This window comes from Phoenix dactylifera, unplaced genomic scaffold (genome assembly GCF_009389715.1).
Source record: "Phoenix dactylifera cultivar Barhee BC4 unplaced genomic scaffold, palm_55x_up_171113_PBpolish2nd_filt_p 000394F, whole genome shotgun sequence".
In the NCBI taxonomy this organism is placed as follows: domain Eukaryota; kingdom Viridiplantae; phylum Streptophyta; class Magnoliopsida; order Arecales; family Arecaceae; genus Phoenix; species Phoenix dactylifera.
The window spans coordinates 294,920-303,095 of NW_024067839.1; the positions used below are offsets into that span (position 1 = coordinate 294,920).

Genomic DNA, 8,176 nt, shown 5'->3' on the forward strand with positions numbered 1-8,176 from the left:
ATTAGAAAAAACTCTAACTCACTTTCGCAGGCATCGCGATTGCATTTACCATATGCAACAAGGCTTTAAACCCCTAGGTTACCCTAGTGGACGAGTTATAGTCTCGTGAAGGTTTCTAGTGAAGATACCCACAAACTTCAATATCATTTATTGTTATGATTAATTTGTTGTTGTTGTTGTTTTATTTTTTTTTTAATTCGATTGATGAAAATTCAAATTCCAAGTGCATACTAGCTAGAAAAAACTTTTTTTAATTAAAATCTAATTTAAGATACATAAATGATAAGAATTTCAAAGCACACACGGTTTTATTTACTAAGTCAGCCCAAATTCTAGATTAGTATGCAATCTAAGTTAAAGTCATTAAGTTTCCGTTTAGGAAGTTGTAAGACTCATTTATACTGGAGTGCTTGGTGAAATCTGGACCGTACACAAGCTAAGAGTTCGGATCTCCAAAATATTGCTAATACTAGTAGTTTCCAAGGATTGGTCGAAAGGACCTGCTCACTGATTTAAAATCATCTTATCTGCAGGATTTCGAGAGTTGTGGATGTTTACTTTAGTACCTCACGGGCATTATTTGTAATATTCCAGTTTACTCGAATTTTTACAACGACGGCTTTCACACTATTGTCTTTTTCAAGGTCAGTACAGAGTTTTTTTTATTTTTATTTTTTATAAAGACATATAAATTGTGCACTTTTACTCTTGTGGTGATTTCTCCGTGTAACGAGCAATGAGTCGACAACTCTCACACCAGTTGGCACAAGGTGTCAGGCATCAAGACTCCCCTATGGACTTATGCTCGGAGTTCTCATCACAAGCCCACTTGACCTTTGACAATAGGTAGCCCTTTTCGATGTTCCTGACTAAATCCATTATTATTGATGATTTTTTTTTTTGGATTAGATAAGTATGATTCATCAGGGTCCAAGGTTGCTACTATACTATCAATATAATGTCGAGCCTAGACCTTAGAAGTGTCGGCCAGTGTGTAGTGAAATTCCGAAGTATTAATTAGCTTACAACTCCCTAAGAGAGACTTAATGAAAAGAACTTGAATTTATATTACTTCCGACTAGTCATTGGGCTTTTTAGATTTTATATACCTTGTGTATTTATCATTCTCGCATAAATGTATAGAAATTAGGTTTTTAAAAACAAAAACCTTTTTTTTATTTAAATTTTTTATTATTATTATTTATTATTTTGTAAATGAAAATGAACATATTTTTTCTATTTTTTTCTCTTTTTTTTTGGATGAAAATCAAGATGAATACCCCCAAACCTAAACCTAACATTGTCCTCAATGTTAAAGAAATCCAAGAGAATTGGGTTGCCTCCCAACAAGCGCTAAGTTTATTGTCTTCAGCCAGACACAGTGAGGTAGTTTTTGCATCTCCTTCTATGAGTTCATCTATTTTGTCTATCATAAAACACTCAACTTTTCTCGTGGGTTGGTCGTCCGCATTGAACACATTTAATTTTACCTTCATGTTCCCAAATGATATGTTCATTACCCCTGTTCTACAATTGATGCATGCATTGGCTGTTGCTAAAAAGGGCCGCCCAAGGATCACGGAGATTTGTTTCTTAGGATTAGGTTCATGTTCCATATCAAGGACAATGAAATCTACTGGAAAATAGAATTTGTCTACCTTGACAAGAACATCTTCAATTATCCCACGTGGTGTTTTTACAGATCGATCAGCCAATTGAAGGGATACCGAGGTTGGTTTTAATTCTCCTAACCCAAGTTTCTCATAAACTGAGTAAGGTAAAAGGTTGACACTTGCCCCTAGATCTAAGAGTGCTCGATCAATAAAATTATTTCCTAAGACACAGGAGATGGTGGGAGCATCAGGATCTTTGAATTTTGGAGGGGTGTTGTGTTGGAGAATAGAACTCACTTGCTCAGTTAGGAAGACCTTTCTAGGCACATGTGTTCTAGATTTTCGCTTTTGGTTGCACAGGTCTTTAAGAAATTTGGCATAGGAGGGAACTTGTCTAATAGCATCAAGAAGTGGAAGGTTGATCTTCACTTGTTTGAAAACCTCCATCATCTCCTCTAGTGAAGTTCCCTTTTTGCCAAATGGAGAGGGTGAAGTAAGAGCTTCAGGAAATGGGGCCTTTGGGATGTGAGTTTTGGCAGAAGATGGACTAGCCGAAGAAGAAGAAGAAGGTTTTAGATCTTCATTTGACACATTTCTATCCTCTTCTTCACCTTATTGTTGTCCTCCCCAATCTTATTGTCTATTATACGTCCACTCCTTAGGGTAGTCAAAGCATTGGCTTGTTCATGATGAATTGCATTTAATTGATTTTCTTGAGCCATGTATTGTCCCCTAGGATTACTTAGTGGTTGGCTTGGAAGCTTTCCTTCCTCTCGCTTGTTCAGTGCATTAGCTAGTTGCCCCATCTGGGATTCTAGCTTGGCGATTGATTGCGTGTGAGAGTGCACCAATTGTGTAATGGTTTCCAAACCTTGAAGGGCGTTCAACACTTTCTCCTCAAAGGCTGTGTTTCTTTGGGGTGGAGGAAAAGTGTGTTGAAATTGAGTCGAGAAACGGTAGGAATGAATATTTCGTTGGGTTTGAAAATTCTGAGGATTTTGAAAATTTTGGGAATAGGGTTGGGCTGTGTTCGAAGCTTGCTGCATCCAAGAAAAATTTGGATGATTTCGCCATCCCGGGTTATATGTATTGGAAAATGGGTCATTACCCGGTCTGGGCTGTGTTTGAGCAGCATTGATGTGTTCTTGCACGAGTTCAGAGAATTGGGGCGCTGAGGGGCACTCATGAATAGGGTGGGATGGGCTAGAACAGATAGTACACACTTGTGATTGGGAAGAGTTCATGTAATGCCCACCTATCATCAGTTGGTCAATCTTATGGGACAATGCATCTACCTTGCTAGACAGGTCCATAGAATGACTTATTCCACAAATGGTCCCTTTTCTTTGAGAACTCAGGGGTGCTTGACGAGAACAGAAAGCATGGTGGAGGGAGTTTTCATTTAGATTTTCAAATAATTGCCATGCTTCATGCTCATTTTGAAGCATGAATGTCCCCCCGCATGCAGCATCGATCATCTGACGGTTTCGTTCAGTCAATCCGTCATAGAAACATTGCACTAGCTGCCACTTAGGTATTTGATGATGAGGGCATTTACAGATTAGGTCCCGAAATCTCTCTCAAGTTTCATGAAATTCTTCTTCCTCAGTTTGGGAGAAGCTTGTAATGGCACGTCTAAACTGGTTCGTTCTTCCTATGGGAAAGTATTTTTTTAGAAATTCTTGTTGCATTTGATCCCAAGAACGAATCGAGTTAGCTTCTAAAGAATTCAGCCATTGTTTGGCTCTATCTTTAAGGGAGAAGGGGAATAATCTAAGTTTCAGAGCATCATCAGTGAAGTTCTGAATCTTGATAGTGGTGCAAATCTCAAAGAATTCATCTAGGTGTTTATATGGGTCTTCATTGGTGAGCCCATAAAAAGATGGGAGCATTTGGATCACACTAGATTTTATTTCATATTGTACAGCTGCTACTTCAGGTAATCGAATGCAAGATGGGGAAGTGTAAATAGTGGGAGTAAAGTACTCCCTCAGGAGTTTGGGTTGTTCTTCAGCCATCTTAAGAGGTGGGGATGATCCTAATGTTTTAATCTTAGCTCGAATGTTCCTAAGGGTTCGTTCTATTTCAGGATCAAAAGGTAATAGGTTTCGTACTCTAGAACGACTACCTTGCATACACTAGTACTTGATCAGTCGAGCATGCAATAAAAGATAAACACATCAATCCTTGTACTTGTCCTAAAATCACTAGACAGCTCCTAACTGGTTTGAAGAGGGCACCTAAGCCTCCAATCCGGTCTAATGAACTGAGTTGATCAGGTAAGCTCCCAGGTAAGTGGAGGGGTCACGATGCGTTCGCAAATGTCCCACTTAAAACCCACTTGCCTCGAACAGATGAACTGTCTTCCTTATAGGGACAAAGCTTGCCTAGACATCAACTAAGCCATAGAGCGAAATTGGTGCAACTTTCGGTGATCTTCGTCCTATTGAGCTCGAATATCCCTAGGAGCCAACGTCTAATTGATTTTAATTAAAATGACACTATGTGAGATTGAGTTCACCTAAGTTGGGCAAGAGTCCGGTGATGAAATCCGGCTCTTATCTTGTTGGGGTGATTGCCCTTACTATGTACGGATTAATTTGTATATGTGTATCAAGTATGCATTCACACTTTTGCTGAAATTAAAATCAAACAATCACCACAAGATTTCAAGCTAATAATTAATATAAATAAGAAAGGTTTAGAGGTTACCAAAGGGAATTTCTCCAGCAATTTAAATTTTTAGGCAAACCTTTACATCATTTCTTTTCCAGCTATTCTCCTTTTGATCATCCCAGATTTTTTCTTCGATTCCTGATCAAATAAGACCAAAAGAAAAATTGGAAAAAAAAATAGTAGAAGAGAAAAAGAAGATAAGAAAAGTAACAATAATAGAAAATAATAATTTTTTATATATATATTTGTTTTTGAAATATTTTTTAATTAATTAATTTTTTTTAATGGTAGAAAAAATAACTATGCTAGCAATCCCCGGCAACGACGCCAAAAATTGATCGGTTCTTTCAATTTCAAAAATAAACCACGCAATAGCACGTATCTTGTAGGATAGTGATTACGGGTGTCGGTCCACAGGAATTGGAGACTAGTTATTTTTCCTTAATAATAAATCAAAAAGAAGAATTTGCTAACTTGATTTAACTAAATTAATCTATGAGTACGAATTGAAATTTATCAAAGTAGATGGATCTAGGGTTTGGAATCCACCGCGTAGCATTGCATTAGGGACTGTGTTCTTAATTTTTATCTTTTGGAGAGGCATGCAAATTGGCTACAAGCCTTTTAAAATAAAAACATAAAGAGGTTGAGGAAGATCCATCTTAGGTGTAGCATGAAGTGTCTACCTAATTATGCTAACCTAGGGTGCAGCACACCTCATCTTCCTAGGCATGGATCATCTTAGACTACTTTAGCAAATATGAATAGTAAATGGCTGCTCTATTTTGACACGAAAATGGGCATATGTGGATTTAAATTAAAGGTCTCCCCTGTTCTGCTTAGTTTGCAAACGTGATGCGGAGATAGAAATTTATGAACCGTTGGATTGCTTGGGTGCATGCATGTCAGTTGGGCATTGGGCTCGAACCCATTGTTATTGAACTGAAATGTGCTGGCTGGTACGCTTGGAAGGTGAGGATATGTGAATTATTTACTTCTTATCATATTTTAAATTTATTTCAAAGATTATTCTATTTTATGGTAAAATAAGTGGTTATCCGTTTAAGAACATTGATAAGTGCTGGAAAAAGAATATTAAATTATAGATTAATCAGCACTTATCAATGGCATGCTCAAGGTTTAAATATCATAAAAGAAATATTTCATTGAAGATAAGAATTTAAACAAGCTCCAAAATAATAAAGAAAATAAGAACTACAATGCCCTGATACATTGCTAGGGCTTCATCCAGCCCTAGACTAGACGTTTAGCCGAGCATGGCTTCCGGACGACCTTCCATCTTCAAATGAAATTGATCATCTCCCATTTTTCCTAAAATATCCAAAACTATTCTCTTTCCCCCTCCTTTCTCTCTTTTTTTATTTCTTTTTCTCTTCTTCCCTCTCGGTTTTCTTCTTCTTTTCACCGAAATAGGTGGTCTCCCCTGTTTTCTCAACCGAGCTCCCCCCTCCTTTCTTCTCCCCTCTTCCTTTTATAGATCCCCACCAAGAATCAGCCAATGGTGGATCCATGATTTCGCGTGGAGAGGAGGAAGAACGCGTGCGTGATCGTTGGGACGGAATCCATGGGATCGGCTGGAGCTGACCGTGGGATGGAGGCGCTAATCCGGAAAAAGCTGGCTGGGTGGCTAAATCATGGGAGTCTGGGATCTCGGAGAAGACGGGAACGGAGCTAGAGACGGATGCCGATCCGGGAGGAGCTGCGTTACCGGCTGCTGGGAAGGAGATGAATCCGGAAATGTTGGTTGCAGCTGGAAAGGACTGATGCGGAAGAGCGGGATCTCAGCTGCGGATGAAGAGGCAGAGGAACTGGGAAGAGAGGCTGCACCGCGTGGAGGATTTTGTAGAAGATCTCTCAGGTTGGAACGGGCTGATCGGAGGAGTGGTCGCTGGCGGAACATCCGGGGATGAAGACGATGCCACAGTTGGATGCGGAAGACGCCCGGCTGATTTCCCTCTTGGGTTTGGCACGCGGCTGAGGGAGGATCGGGTTGCGGATCTGGCTGGCGGGCTCGACGGGAGGAGCCGTAGACGGTCGGGATGCTTACGGGGAGGAAGAAGATGAACAGTAGGATTAGTTATATATATATTTTTTTGTAACACTGTTCATATGAACAGTGTTTTCACGGGACACTGTTCATATGAACAGTGAATCCAGTGATTCTTCCCGAAATTATTTTTTATTTATTTTATTATATTCATTATTATTTTTTTTTCTTGTTTTAAATTTATCAATTTTATATGAAGGCAGGTAATGAATTGGTTGGGAATTAACTTTGGGTTTGAGGTGGGTCATGATCGTTGATTTGCTTGAACTTACTCTCGAGCCCAATGTCGTTTGAATTTAATTTTTGCTAAACTGCTTCAGACCGGACTCAACAAGGCTAAAAGCAGGACCGTAACTTAATAAAAGGGTTAATCAAATATTTTCCCATACAATTATAACTTTCAATCTAATCAGGACCAAAGCCCATTTAATTATAACCTTAGCCGGGTCAACACAATCTCCTTCTATGTTTTTTCTGTAGTTTTCATTAAAGATTGCCATCAAGAGAGAGACAAGTTCAGAATGTGGTTTAAGAAAAGAATTATTTACCTCTTACCATAATTTAAATTTAATTCAATGTTTATTCAATTTCATGGTAAAATATGTATTTATCAGTTTAAAAACATTGATAAGTGCTATGGAAAGATAACTAAATTATAAATTATTAAGCACTTATCAAACAGCCTTTGGGTTTCACTTCCAGTGATGGAGATCACAACGTCTGCAAGCTGCAAAGGTCCATCTATGGACTAAAGCAAGCATCTTGGAGTTAGAACACTGGTTTCAATGATGCGATCAAATCGTTTGATTTCATCAAGAACGAAGAGGAACCATGTATTTACAAGAAGGTTAGTGAGAGTGCTGTCGTATTCCTCGTATTGTACGTGGACGACATCCTCTTAATTGGGAATGATATTCCCATGCTAACCTCGGTCAAGGTCTAGTTGTCAAAAGAGTTCTCCATGAAAGACCTTGGGGATTAAGGTCTATAGAGATAGATCTAAGAGGATGTTTGACCTATCATAGAAGATGTACATAGAGGAGATGCTGAAGAGGTTCAGCATGGAAAACTCCAAAAGGGGTCTATTACCCCTTAGGCATGGGATTCATCTCTCCAAGAAGATGTGCCCCAACACATCTGAAGAGATTCAACGCTTGAGCAAGATCCCTTATGCATCGACAATAGGGAGCCTCATGTATGCCATGTTGTGTACACGACCTGATATAGCTCTTGCTATGAGTGTCACTAGCAGATATCAGTCGAATCCAGGCGAAGAGCACTGGACAGTTGTGAATAACATTCTTAAGTACTTGAGAAGAACTAAGGATTTGTTCTTGGTCTTTGAGGAGCATCAGAGTTAAAGGTAGAAGGAAACACAGATTCAGACTTTATGACTGATATTGATGATAGAAAGTCTATATCTAGATATGTATTCTTGTGCAATGGTGGTACGGTAAATTGGAAGAGTTCCAAACAACCGATCATTACTGATTCTACTATGGAAGGTGAGTATATCACCACCTCTGAAGCTACAAAGGAAGCCTTCTAGTTCAAGAAATTCATTGCAGAGCTAGATGTAATGTCATCAGATGCCATAACACTCTACTACGATAATAATGGCGCCATAGCTCTCGCTAAGGAGCCGAGGTCTCATCAGAAGTCCAAGCACATAGAGCGGCGCTTTAATCTCATACGCGACTACCTCGAGAAGAAATATGTCGAGATGCAGAGAATAGACTCCGCGGACAATCTGGCGGACCCGCTCACTAAGCAGCTAAGTCAGCAGAAGACTGAAGCCCACCTTGAGAAGATGGGACTT

At 39.2% G+C, this 8,176-nt stretch overlaps 1 non-coding gene across 1 annotated transcript; it reads left to right on the plus strand.

Moving 5' to 3' along the window:
• The first annotated feature begins 3,149 nt into the window (after window positions 1-3,149).
• On the plus strand, window positions 3,150-3,255 carry LOC120105914. The gene has a single exon (XR_005508156.1). It is a non-coding gene; the product is annotated as a small nucleolar RNA R71 (small nucleolar RNA).
• The last annotated feature ends 4,921 nt before the right edge of the window (window positions 3,256-8,176 follow it).